The sequence below is a fragment of the Mauremys mutica genome, chromosome 1, assembly GCF_020497125.1.
Source record: "Mauremys mutica isolate MM-2020 ecotype Southern chromosome 1, ASM2049712v1, whole genome shotgun sequence".
Classification (NCBI taxonomy): Eukaryota; Metazoa; Chordata; order Testudines; family Geoemydidae; genus Mauremys; species Mauremys mutica.
The window spans coordinates 84,669,188-84,685,971 of NC_059072.1; the positions used below are offsets into that span (position 1 = coordinate 84,669,188).

General features: G+C 43.4%; 1 protein-coding gene across 1 annotated transcript in view; it reads right to left on the minus strand.

The window, feature by feature from the left end:
• CDK17 (cyclin dependent kinase 17) overlaps positions 1–15,453 on the minus strand; it is a 184,579-nt gene extending 169,126 nt beyond the window's left edge. Inside the window, exon 1 of the mRNA XM_044982975.1 lies at positions 15,273–15,453. The gene's annotated coding sequence lies outside the window, so the exon portion shown is untranslated. The remainder of the gene's footprint in view (positions 1–15,272) is intronic.
• Between the last annotated feature and the right edge of the window lie 1,331 nt (positions 15,454–16,784).

A 16,784-nucleotide genomic window follows, 5' to 3' on the forward strand; every position in this document is an offset into this window, starting at 1 on the left:
AAGCCCCACAAACCCCATTCTGTTGACCTGGGCTGGGAGGTTCACTGCCATGGGCTCTGTAGACTGTAACAGTCTGAACACCTATGTTTATCCCTTTTTTAGGGCTATGATAAATTATGTACAAAGTATGCCTTGTGAGGTATCATTTGAAAACTCAATTTGCTGAGCACTATTGTCATGGTAAAATATGTCTGGCAACATTGTATGTAAAGTGATAAGATTCTACTATATGATATTAATAAGACATGTTCATAATCTAGAGAGCAGTCACACACCAGTTCCCCAGAGACAAAAGGCTGACACTTCAGCCAGGAGTCAACAAAATCAAATGGAGCATCACCTGGTTAAGTGGCCATTCTTCGGCAGAAAGAGTGTGAGTGAAAAATCTACATCTTGACAAAGAAACAGCTTGTGGTTCCCATCTACACAGACTTTCTGTCTCCTGAACCTCAGATGTAGATGATTCTCAAAGAAAAGAACTATAAAAAGGGAGAGCAGATGCCCTCTCTTGACTTCCCCAACACCTGAAGAACAAAGGAAGCAGTATTGGACTGGGGAGGGATGCTGACCAAAAGAAATTCAGTCAGTAAGACTGCTGAAACATGCGGTGTGAGAGTCCTTTGCTTGGAATCCATTTAGCTTGTTAAGTTAAGCCTTAATTGCATTTTACTTTTATTTTCTTGTAACCAATTTTGACTTTTACGCCTCATTACTTGTAGCCACTTAAAATCTATCTTTCTGTAGATTTAATATATTTGTTTTATTGTTTTAATCTAAACCAGTGTGTTTGGATTGAAGTATTTGGAATAACAGGACTTGTGCATATCATTTTCTATTAATAAAATGACAGATTTTGTATGAGCTTATATTATCCAGGAGAGAGCCGAGCAGTTCAAGATGTACATTTCTGGGGAAGTTTGGGAGTGGGAATTTGCTGGCGTTGCTCTGCAGTGTAATTCAAGAGTGGCTGGCTATAGCACTCGTACAGTAGAACCTCAGAGTTATGAACACCTTGGGAACGGAGGTTGTTCGTAACTCTGACATGTTCGTAATCCTGAACAAAACATTATGGTTGTTCTTTCAAAAGTTTACAACTGAATATTGACTTAATACAGCTTTAAAACTTTTCTTTGCAGAAGACAAATGCTGCTTTTAACCATCTTAATTTAAATGAAACAAGCACAGAAACACTTCCCTTACCTGTCAAATCTTTTTTTAAACTTTCCCTTTATTTTTTAGTGGTTTATATGTAATGCAGTATTGGACTATCCAGTATTTGCTTGCTTTTTTTGGGTGGGGAGGGGTCCTCTGCTGCCGGATTGCTTACTTTCAGTTCCAATGAGGTGTGTGATTGACTGGTCAGTTCATAACTCTGGTGTTCATTAACTCTGAGGTTCTACTGTACAATATAACTGGGAGTAACTTGAATGCTGGAAGCTGTGTGAGAGCAGACCAGGAGTGGTAGCTCTCACAGCAACACACTATAAAAGACACCCCAGGCTGGAAAATTGAGGGGACACAGCTGTTCAACAGTCCAAATTGTACCCTGGGTAATGTCACTCTAGACATAGCCAGACTGCACAACTAAACAGATAAAAACATTTGTTACAAGATTTGCGTTGTATGTTAGATATAAGCTCTACTCCAGAGCTTTACTAAATAAAACTGAGAACAAACAAGTACTTTTTAGTTCCTGGATATTTTGAATGTTTCAATTATGTTATATGATGTCGTCACCTATAACTGTACTAATATAATATTTTAGGTTAATAAAATACCTTCAACTCTTTAGAGTTACATATTAAATTTTACATCAACAACTATTCAGGAAATTGTCCTTTTATTTTAACAACAGGCCTTACAAGGTATTGTCATACTACTGTTTTTCCCAAACTCATTTTGCAAACCCCATTCACACACAACCACAGGAAATGCGCACTCTCACAGTTTTGTTTTAATGCAGTTATCCATGTTCAAAACCTACTGAAGGCATGCTGAGCCTTGAAAGATTGCTACGTCCCATACTTTCACTTTGTTTTTTGTTTTCTTTACGTGAACAAGTCTCAGTTATATGTTTTGAAAACTACGGAGGCAGGATATATTGCATCAAACAGGAGCCCTGCAGCTGCTATGAGGGAGCCTCCAAAGACTCCATCCCAAACATCATAGCATATATAGCACTCCTGTAAAAAGCAGGAGCAAAAAGGACAGCTGCTGAAGAGAGAAGCAGCTGTGGGACAGAGAAACATTATCAGTAAGGACAGTTGGGGGCTGCCTTCAGCTGGTGTAAATTGTCTTTGTAACAGACTGACAATTTCCTGCAATATACTGAATGAACTTCACTGAATTGAGTTAAACCTCACTGACTTCGGGTTAACACCTTTGGGTTACATTGTATTAAAAATGTAATTGTGTATGAGTTGTGGCATTTTATGTTCCTTCTCTAGTAGGGAGTGGGGATGCCAACGTACTTCTTAAATTATCAATCCTTTGAAGTCTCTCTCACACACACACACACACACACACACACACACGGAGAGGTATGCATATACTAGATCAAACTGAATTCTCCAGAGACCAAAAGACAAAGAAAGGGTTTTTGGCTAAATACCCTGGTTTTAAACTAGCTCATGGCCTTTTTCCTGATCCAGCAAACTAACAGGATCCCTGGTCCACTGAGGGCCCCCAATCCTTAGGGTAGGGCTGGAAGGACTGAGTGCTTGTTCTGAGCTAGAGCTGTGATGAACTTGTGACCACAAAGGAATCCTCTTGGGTGGGGAGTTGAAAGACTGCTCCTGACACAATTCATGTAAAGCACTGTTTCCCAAACTTGGGATGCCGCTTCTGTAGGGTAAACCCCTGGCAGGGAGGGACGGTTTGTTTACCTGCCGCGTCTGCAGCTCAGCCAATCGCGGCTCCCACTGGCCGCAGTTCGGTGCTCCAGGCCAATGGGAGCTGCTAAAACGGCAGCCAGAACGTCCCTCGGCCCGCGCCGCTTCCAGCAGCTCCCATTGGCCTGGAGCAGCAAACCACAGCCAGTGGGAGCCGCGATCGGCCAAACCTGCAGACACACCAGGTACACACACCGGCCCAGCCTGCCAGGGGCTTTCCCTACACAAGCAGCATCCCAAGTTTGGGAAACACTGATGTAAGGGTTGGGGTTAATTCTGGTGAACTTATTAGCATGCGTGTAGGTTATTTCTTATTTTTAATTTGTTTTCTCTGTAATGATTAAGTAGGCTCAGGTAGAAAGTGGTGTGTGGTACCTTATAACTGTGGCAATTACACCTGTTAACCATCTCTGAAGAGAAAGCAAGCAGGGGTCCCTGAGCAACCTGTCTGTACTGGGAATTACACAGCGAAGACAGAGAACTGTGCAGCCTGGAAAAAACCACAGTCTGAAGGGAAACACACACAGCTCTCCACTCAGAGGGTACGTCTACACTACGGGATTATTCCGAATTTACATAAACCGGTTTAGCAAAACAGATTGTATAAAATCAAGTGTGCGCAGCCACACTAAACACATTAAATCGGTGGTGTGCGTCCACGGTCCGAGGCTAGCGTCGATTTCTGGAGGGTTGCACTGTGGGTAGCTATCCCGTAGCTATCCCATAGTTCCCGCAGCCTCCCCCGCCCGTTGGAATTTCCGGGTTGAGATCCCAGTGCCTGATGGGGCAAAAATCATTGTCGCGGGTGGTTCTGGGTAAATGTCGTCAGTCACTCCTTCCTCTGGGAAAGCAACGGCAGACAATCATTTCGCGCCCTTTTTCCCTGGATTGCCCTGGCAGATGCCATAGCATGGCAATCATGGAGCCTGTTTTGCCTTTTGTGACTGTCAGCGTATGTGTACTAGATGCCGCTGACAGAGGCGATTCAGCAGCGCTACACAGCAGCATGCTTTTGCTTTTGCATGACAGCAGAGATGGTTACCAGCCATACTGTACCATCTACCATACCATAAACTGGTAATAAGATGATCATGGTTACCAGTCCTTTTGCACTGCACCATTTGCTGCTGTCATAAGTGCCTCTGGCTGAGATCAGCCAGGGGCGCAAAAGCCAAAATTGGGAATGACTCCCTGAGTCAATCCCTCCTTTTTGGTATCTAAAAATAGAATCAGTCCTGTCTAGAATATGGGCAAGTGTACTAGAGAACCACTGTATCATAGAACCAGAGAGCACAGCTGCTCTGTGTCAGATCCTGCAGAAATTATGAGCTGTATGCTATTCACAGGGGTTGCTCCTGCAACAACCCCACCTGTTGATTCCGTTCTTCCCCCAGCCTTCCTGGGCTACCGTAGCATTGTCCCCCCCACTTGTGTGATGAAGTAATAAAGAATGCAGGAATAAGACACAGTGACTGTGAGTGGAAGGCAGCCACTCACAGTGAGTGGAAGGCAGCCTCCAGCTACCATGATAGTCCAGACAGGACATTAAGCAGTGTGGAGAAGAGGAGCCCAGCATCCCACTGCTAGTCCAGGGGCAATTGAATCTTTTCTTTACACATGAAGGGTGGGGGCTGATGGAGCTCAGCCCCCTGTTGCTATGATGAAGACGGTTACCAGCCATACTGCACCATCTACCAGGAAAAATTAGGAGCAGGCGCCCTTGATCGACCTCACTGATGCTAGTCGGCATTGTTACCAGTCCTTCTGCACTGCCCCATGTGCCAATAGGCTGATGATGACGATGGATATCAGTCATATTGCACCATCAGCCACCCATGGCGGGGCGGGAGCAAGGATGTTGGTGTTGAGTGCTGCAGCATCCCGTCTATCTGCAGCATTCAGTAAAGATAGGGTGACATGTAAAAGAGTCAAGAGAGGATTGTTTTCCCTTTCACTTCTGGGGGTGGGTGGGGGGAGTGCGTAAATTGCCGAGCTATGCCCTGACCCACCGCGGACACTGTGTTTGACCCATGAAGCATTTGGAGCTCAGCCAAGAATGCAAATGCTTTTCGGAGACTGCAGGAACTGTGGGATAGCTTGAGTCCTCCAGTCCATGAGCGTCCATTTGATTCTTTGGCTTTCCGTTACGCTTGTCACGCAGCAGTGCGCTGAGTCCCTGCTATGGCATCTGTCTGGAGATTTTTTAAAAATGATTTTGAATTTCGTCTTCTGTAACAGAGCGCTGATAGAACAGATTTGCCTGCCCTTACAGCAATCACATCCGCATGGTCCATGCTGGAGCTCTTTCTTTATTTTGATTTTTAACTGCATCGCCACACGTGCTGATCGGAGCTCCACGCTGAGCAAACAGGAAATATTCAAAAGTTCGCGGGGCTTTTCCTGTCTACCTGGCCACTGCATCCGAGTTCAGATTGCTGTCCAGAGCAGTCAGTGGTGCACTGTGGGATACCACCCGGAGGTCAATACCGTCGATCTGCGGCCACACTAACCCTAATCCGATATGGTAATTCCGATACTAGCGCTACTCCTCTCGTTAGGGAGGAGTACAGAAATCGATTTAAAGAGCCCTTTATATCGATATAAAGGGCCTCTCAGTGTGGACGGGTGTGGCGTTAAATCGGTTTTACGCTCCTAAAACCGGTTTAAACGCTTAGTGTAGACCAGGCCAGAAAGGCAATGCTAGGAAGCTGGAAGACGAGAGTGTGTACCTTTGCTAAACCACTGAAGGGAAATTCAGGTGCAGTTGTGCTGAACTGTGGCAATCTTCAACTGACTTTAAAGAAACCATGACAAATGTATACTGAGGATCTACCCCTGGGATTCTACAGGCTGCAGAAGTCCCCTTCTGTTCCCACTTCACTAACTTTCCTCCATTCCTACCCAAAAGCAGTGCAGGCACTTTTCTGGGGAGAAGGATTGTTTGTCCCCAGCCCATATCAGGTGCCTGCTTAGGAAGGGAGGATGTCATTTTCTGCTCTCTCCCACTAAGGTCAGGGGTTATTCTTTAGTGAGTAAATTCTGACTCTATTTAGCTTATACGCATTTGTTTTGAAGCTGGGCTGGAATCCCTCCTGCTCACAAAAACACTGATGTAAATTAACATAATAATGTGTTCAACAACTCTTAATTCAAGTGAGGACAGAGAAAGTATGCAAAAGGACTTCCACAGGTTAGAAATTTGAACAGGAAATAAAATAAAATTCAACATGAAAAAGTGCTATTTAACATAAGAGGGGGAAAAAGAATCATGGGAGGGAATTAATTGGAAATTAATGATAGTAATGGTGGACAGCAATTTAGATGTGATCTTGCAATGTGATGTCATACAAAAAAAAGCCAATACAATTTTGACCGCAGAAAGCAGTACAGACCGCATCACAGACCAGAGAGAGAATAAGCCTCTCTAGGGCATAGCAAAACAGCTTAGATAGGTGGGTATTCTTTGTAAGAGCCCACCCTAGAACTTATTCTCTCCTTTCATCCAAAACAACACAAATGTGATAAGTGGCTTTTATAGCATGCCTGGAAAGTTAACAGAGTTTGGGCTGGGGGTAGCGGGGGGAGCAGGCTGCGGGGAGGGGATGATGTTGAAGGTATGTTGCCAAAGGTGAGGGTGAAAGGGGTTTTACTGTTGCTTTGGTTTACTAGATGCTGAATTGATGTGAGGCCAGAAAACAAGTATTTTATGCTTCTTGGTAGGAATGTTATTTTTCCACAGATTATGAAGACCAGAAGGGTCTAACCTGACCTTATGCATAACATAGGCCATAGGATTTCCCTCATTTAATTGCGGTTTGAACTAGACCTTTTTTTTTTTTAATCCAATCTTCATTAAAAAATTTCCAGTGATTGAGAATCCACCCATAACCCGTAGTAAATTGTTCCAATGGTTAATTACCCTCATGGTTAAAAAGTTGCACCTTATTTTTAATTTAAATTTGTCTAGCTTCTACTTCCAGACATTGGATCTTGTCATATCTTTTTCTGATAGACTGAAGATCCCTCTATTATCAAATTATTATTTCCCATTTTGGTACTTACAGAGATACGTCACCCCTTAACCTTCTTTTTGATAAAATAAATAGCCTGAGCTCATTAGATCTTTCATTATCAGGCATTTTTCAAATCCTTTAATCATTCTCTGAAGTATCTACAATTTTTCAACTTTTTTTTGAATTGTGGACTCCAGAACCAGCTACAGAATTCCAGTAGCAGTAATATCACTGCCAAATGCATATGAATTTAACCTCTCTACTATTAATCAATATTCCTGTGTATACATCCAAGGATCACACCCTTTAAGTATTGCGTCCAATTTCTGGATCTACATGTATTACTTTACATTTTGGCCATAATGAAAAACATATTGTTTGTTTGTGCCCAGCTTACAAAGAAATCTGGATCATTTAGTATCAGTGACTTGTCTCTTCATTATTTACAATTTCCCCAATTTCTGTGACATCTGTAAATTTGTTCAGTAATGAGTTTTTATTTTCTTCCAGATCCTTGTGTATTTTTGCTTCCCTAATCAACTTTCTTCAATTCCTATCCTCTAATTAATATTCACTGCTATCAACGTTCCTTTATTTATATTTACTTTCATATAGCTGCCTTCATTTCTCCCCTAAAGCAGGCTGTTTTTTTTAACTAGTGTAGCCTTCTCTCTCAACTGTGGCTTTTTGGGCCTCTGGTAAAATGTTCTTAAACAGTGCCCAATTATCATTCACATTTTTCTGTTTAAGTTCTTTCTCCCACTTGATTTTATTCATAGTTGTTTTCAGCTTTGAGATATTAGCATCTTTAAAGCACTAAGTATATATGTTACTGGTTTGGACTTGATTGTGTTTATATATAACAAATGTAATCAAATCATGATCACTTGCACCTAAGCAACCACTAACTTTTAGCTCTGTGATCAATTCTTCTTTATCAGTCAGAATTAGGTCTAACATACAATTCCCCTGTGCTAGATACAACATTTTTTAAGTTAGAAAACTGTCATCTATACTTTTTAGAAATTCCAAGGATGATTTAGTACTGCCAATATGAGGACACCTTCAACATATGTCATTCAGATTGAAATCCCCCATGATATGGCAACTTTTTCCCCTACAGATGGTTATGGGTTGGCAACCCATTATCGTACACTTCATTACAGTGTATTTCAGGGCAGATTAGGCCTGTTACTCAATGGGGGGTGGGGGGAGATAATAATAGAAAATGTGGAAATGGCAGAGGTATTTAATGACTTATTTGTTTCAGTTTTCACGAAGAAGGTTGGTGGCGATTGGATGTCTAACATAGTGAATGCCAGTGGAAAAGAGGTAGGATCAGAGTCTAAAATAGGGAAAGAACAAGTCAAAAATTACTTAGACAAGTTAGATGTCTTCAAATCACCAGGGCCTGATGAAATGCATCCTAGAATACTCAAGGAGCTGTCTGAGGAGATATCTGAGCCATTAGCAATTATCTTTGAAAAGTCATGGAAGACGGGAGACATTCCAGAAGACTGGAAAAGAGCAAATATAGTGCCCATCTATAAAAAGAGAAATAAAGACAACCCAGGGAATTACAGACCAGTCAGCTTAACTTTTATACCCGGAAAGATAATGGAGCAAATAATTACGCAATCAATTTTCAAACACCTAGAAGATAATAAGGTGATAAATTGCAGTCAGCATGGATTTGTCAAGAACAAGTCGTGTCAAACCACCCTGTCAAAGAAAGCTATCAGGTTAACAAGTCTTGTGGATAGGGGGAAGTGGTAGATGTGGAATAGCTTGACTTTAGTAAGGCTTTTGATACTGTCTCGCACGACATTTTCATAAACAAACTAGAGAAATACAACTTAGATAGAGCTACTATAAGGTGGGTGCATAACTGGTTGGAAAATTGTTCCCAGAGAGTAGTTATCAGTGGTTCACAGTCATGCTGGAAGGGCATAACGAGTGGGGTCCCGCAGGGATCAGGTCTGGGTTCTGTTCTGTTCAATATCTTCATCAATGATTTAGATAATGGCATAGAGAATACACTTATAAAGTTTGCGGAGGCTACCAAGCTGGGAGGGGTTGCACGTACTTTGGAGGACAGGAAAACTTCAAAATGATCTGGACAAACTGGAGAAATGGCCTGAAGTAAATAGGATGAAATTCAATAAGGAAAAACGCAAAGTACTCCACTTAGGAAGGAACAATCAGTTGCACAAATACAAAATGGGAAATGACTGCCTAGGAAGGAGTACTGCAGAAAGGGATCTGGGGGTCATAGTGGATCACAAGCTAAATATGAGTCAACAGTTTAATGCTGTTGCAAAAAAAGCAAACATCATTCTGGGATGTATTAGCAGGAGTATTATAAGCAAGATACGAGAAGTAATTTTTCTGCTCTACTCCACGCTGATTAGGCCTCAACTGGAGTATTGTGTCCAGTTCTGGGCGCCACAGGAAAGATGTGGACAAATTGGAGAAAGTCCAGAGAAGAGCAACAAAAATGATTAAAGGTCTAGAAAACATTGCCGATGAGGGAAGATTGAAAAAACTGGGTTTGTTTAGTCTGGAGAAGAGAAGACTGAGAGGGGACATGATAACAGTTTTCCAGTACATAAAAGGTTGTTACATGGAGGAGAGAGAAAAAATGTTGTTCTTAACCTCTGAGGATAGGACAAGAAGCAATGGGCTTAAATTGCAGCAAGGGCGGTTAGGGTTGGACATTAGGAAAAACTTCCTAACTGGCAAAGTGGTTAAGCACTGGAATAAATTGCCTAGGGAGGTTGTGGAATCTCCATCATTGGGGATTTTTAAGAGCAGGTTGGACAAACACCTGTCAGGGATGGTCTAGATAATACTTAGGCCGGCCTTGAGTGGAGGGGACTGGACCTCTCGAGGTCCCTTCCAGTCTATGATTAGTTGTTAAGGTTCCTAAAAATTATTGTATAAACATGTTTGGGGTTTAAAGCTAAATAAAATACATAAACAGATGAGGACACTTCAATATCAGAAAAATCAAACAGAATTCAGAGAAGAGCAACAAAATGCTTGGAGAAATTAGTTTCTGAAGAAACAGTTTAGATTATGGAAATTTGCAGTGTTGTAACGACTTCAGTGTAATGACACACTGCAAATTTCCCTAATCTACAATACTCCTGAGAAGCAAAGGTCATGATCTTGCAAACACAATTATGCACATACTTAACTTTAAGCATGTGGTTATTCTCATTGACATTAAGAACATATGTAAATCCAGGATCAGGGCCTACAGGTGTTTATAACAACCATACATCAGCTGTGTGAGAGAAAGGTGATGAGAGATGGTAACTGTTCTACCAGTATTTGAAAACACCAACAGGGAGTGTGTGTGGGAGTATAACTGCAAGCAGTGGATTAAAAGTAAAACAAAGGAAGGGAGAACATAAGAAAAATTCCTAATAGCAACATCCATTAAGGCCTACTTACAGTAGAAAAAGGAAAAACTAAAAGTATAAAGCAATAGGGCTTGTATGCTAGCATTCCTTTATCATCATAATTGTATTTAACTGTTCTGTTCATTGCATTAGCTTTTCTATTTCTCTTGCAAAACAAAAACCAAAAAAACTGTTTTATAAATGATAAAGCCAAATATCTTTCTAAATAAGAACAGATTAAAACCTTCTTCAAGACCAGCCTGTCCCCCCAACATCCACATTGGCAGAAAAGAAGTTAGAACACAAAGACCCATGATGAGGCATATTATGTTTTTAAGAAAACCCCCAAAATATTTTTGTTTAGAAACTTTCTTAATGTTCATCAAGTTTTCCCTTGCATAATTTCATTCCATTATGCTTCCATTCATAATTGGTATTTTTACTTTTCAGATTATGGTAGGTAGACAATCATCTCCCCTTTTCTCTCCCTGACTCATGCCCAGGTGTTGCCTGACCAAGCCATCCACAGAGTTTCTAAACTTTCCTCAGATCAGTTCCTCCAAGCTCCTTTGTTATTTGTCAAGACCTATGCTAATATACTATTCCATACTGAACCAATTAAAAAAAATTGTGTTAGAACTCAAACACCTAAATGTGTCAGAGAATTTTGTATTGGTATGGTTCGTTCCCCAATACTGACAGGATCTAAGTACTAAATCATCTCCAAGAAAAAGAACTCTACATTGGCAGGTGGATGATTAAATGACTTAATTGGTCTTTTCCATCTCTAGTTTCCATAATTCTATATAAACAACATAGTTATGATTCCAGACTGCCTAAGAGCATCAGTGCATCTCGGTATGTCCTATTCACTGTCTGTGGCACATAACAGTTTAGTCTCCTGTGGCCTATAATACTTTCATCTAATGTTGATTGTTGGGTTTAGTGTGCGGATGCTGGGTGGCGTCGATGGCCTGCGACATACAGCAGGTCAGACTAGATGAACTAGTGGACTCTTCTGGCCATAAACTCTATAAATATCTATTACTCTGTCTGGTCCTAGTTCTAAAAATGCAACTGTATTCTTATATGACTTCACACTTCACTCCAATAATAGTAATGCTTTCCAATATACCTAAGTGGAAGTATAGATATACCGGGGAGGGGGGTGGGGGGGAAGGCAAATGCAGTGCAATCTGCATTAGAAATCACCTTTATTAGGCAACTTCCTTTCTTCAGCCTGCCCCACATTCCCAACCTAAGTCTACCAAATACAGTTCTGCTCCTACTTTATTAAAAGGCCACCTCCATTAAGCAACTAACATTTATCAGTTCTTTCACTAGTCACTTGGAATCTGCCAAGGAAACTACACTCTTCAAAAACTACAAACTGAACCACTAACCAAGGTTATTTTGAGGCAAGATGGCTACACTGTACTTTGATTAAATATACATTCCTGTTACAACTAGATTAAATAGAAGCTGAAATTCATTTTTTTTTTTTGGATTCTTGTGCACTGAATTGGCAAGCTGGGTCTAATAATGGCCTTTTCCCGCACATTGCAAGAGTCAACATCAATGGTTAAATATCACAACCCAAGAATGTTTTGGGGCTTAGATTGTTGTTTAGAAGTTTTCTTATTTAAGTGGTTTCAACTGAGCTTTGAAGTTAACACCTCCCTTTACAAAAGAGGAGGAAACTAACATCTGCTAGAGCTATTATTCAGGCAGTTTAGTCAAGATGACAGATGTGTATTGATTTAAGTACAGAGGATTATTTAGTTTCAAGTGTAAATGTGAAGTTTTGGCCAATGGGGCATCAAAGCTCACCCCACAGGCAAGCAGCAGCTAGGAAGCACAGACATATTTCATTACATTCCTGGAACTTCTTGGCCAAATGCATTTTATACCATGTTTTTAAGGAGAGCAATGTTTTTACAATATATTTATAAACCCTAGGGGCTTTAACAGAAACACTTAAGTGTCATCTAACCCTTCATTAACACATGTCAAGAAAGTTATCTGATGTGGAGAAGAGGACAGAGAATTATAGTTAGTAAACATTTTTAATGATTTATAGTACAAACACAATGTTTACCATGTTTACCACAATGTTTAAGCTAGGAACAGTATTTCCATGATAAATCCTGGGTTTGGGACATTATATTGTGCATTTTAAAACTGCATTGGAACTAAAAATTCAGTGCAGAAGATATTAGCTAAAAGGTAATAGGTAATAGCTATGTGCTTTTTAAGAGAGTTGTTTAGCTGTTCTTGAGTAAAAGCTGAAAAGTATGTGAAATTCCCCTGGTTTCCAATGTTCTCACCAAAAAGGGAAAACAAGAAAAAAAAAGTATTTGTGTAACAGAGATTCATATAGTGAATTCATTGAATCCTTCTCCAGGTTACCCTTTTCTGAATAAATCCTTTATTTTTCCATCTTGAAAAAAAAGGTGCACTTTTCAGATTGGACTGTTTAAATACACTATACTGAACCTAGTTTTATTAAGACTAGTTGAAACAGATGTGAATAAAATAAAACACTACACTAAAAGCCTAGTTTTTCCTTTCAGCAGCAGACAGTAATTTAATAAATGAGCAGGATTTAAATTCTGATAATCAATTTAAAAAAATTCTGCACAATTCTACTCTAAAAGTACAACTGTTCATCAATATAATCACACAGAATATTAACTCTTAATATTCAGACTAACTAGCAATCATGTTTATTCAGACTCATAAGATGTATGGAGAAATTAAAGCAAGGATGGTTGAGAAAACAAAGCAATTTTGTTCTCAACTGTTATAAATGGAATTCTTCAGAATATTTTGAAGATATTTGCTTATTAGTAGCTAATAGACTATCTCTAGTGTTTTACATAATAAAAGGTCAGCGAAGACACTACATTCTCCACCCACGGAAGAGATGAAACAACCCTCCACTTTCTACTCATGATTTTGTCCAGTTCTGCAAGCTGCTCTATGTGGAGGAGCCTCTGTACCCAAGTAGAGCTCCACTGTCTACTGTGGGGCTTTCTGCAGAGGTAGGTTCTCATGTGTGGAGAACAGCTTGCAGGATAGGGACCTAAATATCATGTTCTCCTTATTGAAGATCTCATAATCCACAGTCTGTCCTGTAAAAAACAATGCTATTTAAATAGTTACTCCAAAATAAAAAGTATGTTTTGGGGTCTGAACGTTTAATGACCTTTTACCAGCTTAATGTGGTAACTACTTCTATATACTGTATTACATTGTCCTTTCAAGTAAAAATACAAAATTATTTTTAGAGACTTAGTTCAATATCTAATTATATTTGGTATTTTAATGTTAATTAGGCAAAACCTAGTTTGTCTCCAATCATTAATAAAAGTATGCAGATGTGTCACAAAATCAGAACATGGAATTTCAATAAAGCACATCTCAATTTATCTAACATCTTAAACGCATACAATGCCAGATCATCTACTTTACTTTCTGAACTATATTTATATAAAAATAAATCCAAATTTAGTACCGAGTCCCAGTTTCCATAAATGCTTTAATCTGCCCCAAAGCATCCATGCTCTTAACCTCCCATTTCAGGGCAAGTAGCTCTCCAACTCAAATGAATGCAATTAAAAATAAATAAATTTAAAAAGCGACATGAACATTTATCGCCCCAACACAAAATCCGAATCTGAGTGACTACAAGGTAGGTGTGGGGGGTGGGTTGTTTGTTTTTTTTTACTTTGTACCCTTGAATAAAGTAGGGAGGGGGGAAGCATGCAGAATTTCTGAAAGGAATTCTTTGGCCTAGGCTATGATATGCCTCTGCCTGATTTTCCTCACAGCACTGGCAATATTGTTAACTGTCATAAACAAGGTGCCAAGGACAGTACCAAATTCAAAGCAACTTTTAAATTCTCTCCAGCAACCAAAAGTATTGCAGAGAGGAGAGATAAAAGGGATCAAGGCCAGCAAAATACTGTTTGAGAAGCAGCTATTCCATTTCTGTGAATTCTATTATATAAAGTGTGATGACTTTCCACTAAATATAATGTGATTCATGCCAAGTGGTTTCCCCCTTTCTTGTGGGAGAAGAGCTATTTTGCGCATGCTGCATCTACGATATTACAGACGCCAGAGAGGAGGGGGAAGGAGAGAGGGAATTCACAGCCTTTCAGGGTCAATAAGTGTTCATAGATCCTATCATCTGAAAACCCTTCCCAAAGCTTAGGGCAAAAACAATCTTTAGTCAAGGAAAAATGAGGAGGAGAAAAAACCCTGTAGCGTAAGTGCATGTGTCATACGTGTGGGGGCTGGAGGAGAAGGGCTGTCAGGGAGAGAAACATCTTTCGGGGGGGGGGGAGAAATGAGCTTAGGAATAAAATTCACATCAGCGACATTGAACGAGGCAGTCACGGCAACAATCAACTTTTCCTTCAGGCCTAACTTGCTTGTGCCTTCAATTTTTCAAAATGGTTAGTAGCAGCAGCAACACCACCAGGACTCCCCCTTCCCTCCCCACGCCCCCGCACACAACGGGGTAGGATCCCGCCGCGTCCTGGCTGCCCTAGTCAGTGTCGTCGCATCGCCTCCAGGGAGCCGCGGGGCCGCCGCCGGGACCCATTGGTGTCACCCCGCGGGCCGCCGCTCGCCTGCTGCAGTCACATCCCGGAAACGCAGGAGGGGCCGGGGGCTCCGCGGCCGTAACCCCGACCCTGTCCCGCCCCCGGAGCGGCCCTGGCAGCCCCACGGGGTCACGGCCGGCGGGGGGGCAGAGCCACGTCGGCACCTGGTCACCCCCGGCGCTGCTCTGACAGCCCCTCGCCCGTCCCAGGCCCAGCCCCCTCCGGGCCCAGTTCTACCCCACCCAGGGCCAAGGCTGCCCCCTCCCTCGGGCCCGGCCCGGCCCGGCTCAGCCCCGGGAGCGGGACCCCCACCCCGGGGAGAGGAGACAACGGGCAGCCCCAACTCACCAGCCGCGCCGGGTCTCCGCTGGTCCGGAGTGGGGGAGGGGGCGGCTCCTCCCCCTCCTAAGCGCGGCCGGACGCAGCCGCCTCCGGGAGCCGAGCCCCCTCGCTCCGCCGCCCCGAGAGCCGCTTCCTCCGCCCAGGCGCTGCGGGGCCCCGGCGGCTTCCCTTCCCCTCCCCGCCGAGAGTCACTTTACTCCCCTCTCCAACATGGCTGCTCCCCGAGCCGCCGCCGCCGCCGCCTCCGCGGCTCCCGACCCCGCTCCGGCGGCCGCCCCCGAGCACCCCCGGCGGCCGGTCCTCGGCAGGGAGTCGCTGGCCACCGCTGGGAGCTGCGAGCGAGGACGCGGCGCTGGGGACGCGCTGCTGCGGGGCGAGGCGGGCTGCCGGGGGTCCCTCGGCTGCGGCGCTGCTGCCTGTTCCAGCCACTCGCTCCGAGACAGCGCAGCCGGAGCCGGGGGGGCCGAGGCAGAGCGGGGCCAGGGCGACACCTAGTGTCTGCGGCGGCCACTGCAGAGCCGGTCCGGCGCCGGGCAGCCAGCTCCAGTTACTGCTGCAAACCTGCAAGTGTAACCCGCCCCAGCCCGGACACAGGGTCCCCCCCCCGCGCCAGGGAAAGGGGCTTCCCCCGTGTCTCCCCACACCCCTCCCCTCACCCGGAAAGGGGCTCCCCCCACATACACACCCTGGAAAGGGGCTTCCTCTCCCCACATTATCCCCCCACGCACGCATCCCCTACAGATAGGGACTTCCCTACACGCTCACCCCTCCTGGAAAGGGGTTTCCCCTCCAAACATCCCCACACACCCTAGAAAAGTGCTTCCCCCTCCAAGATCCCACACACCACCCCTCCCAAACACCATACCCCCCAACACACACACAGAGCAGAGAGAGGGTCTACCCCTGCTTCCAAAAACATACACATCTTTGGCAGGTAGAGAGCTGCTCCCCAAAATATCTCCCCTACACACATCCCACCCGATGTGAAGAAAAGAGGGCTGTCCCCCAAAAAGCAACCCTTCCCCTATCCCATCCTACCCAGGAGAAGTGCTCCTCCCTCCAAGACATTCCCCCAAAAACATATGGAAGAGAGGTCCCCACCTTTTTTCCAAAATATCCTCACACACACACAACGAGGTGAGGATGCTGACCTCCTCCTTCAGAACATCCCCTTTACACACATGCCAGGCGAGAGAGCTTCCCCCCAAGGAGCATACACATTTCCTACAAAAGAGAGCATCCCCCCGCTCCAAAAGGTCCCGCCACACGTCCTTTCTAGAAGAGGGAGCTTCCCCCCAAACACAGATTATACCCAGGAGATGGAGCTGCATCAGGCTCCTGAGGTTTAGCCAGCCACATGGTTCTGCCTCCAGACACACTGCACAGGCAATGCGGTCTACACTGGCCACCATGCTGAGTAATGCACAAGTCCGGAAGGTCTAAGTAGCTCCTTAAGTGACATTTTAACAGGATGTAAGTGTGTGAACAGTGTGAGGATTTTCTGATTCATCCTATTTA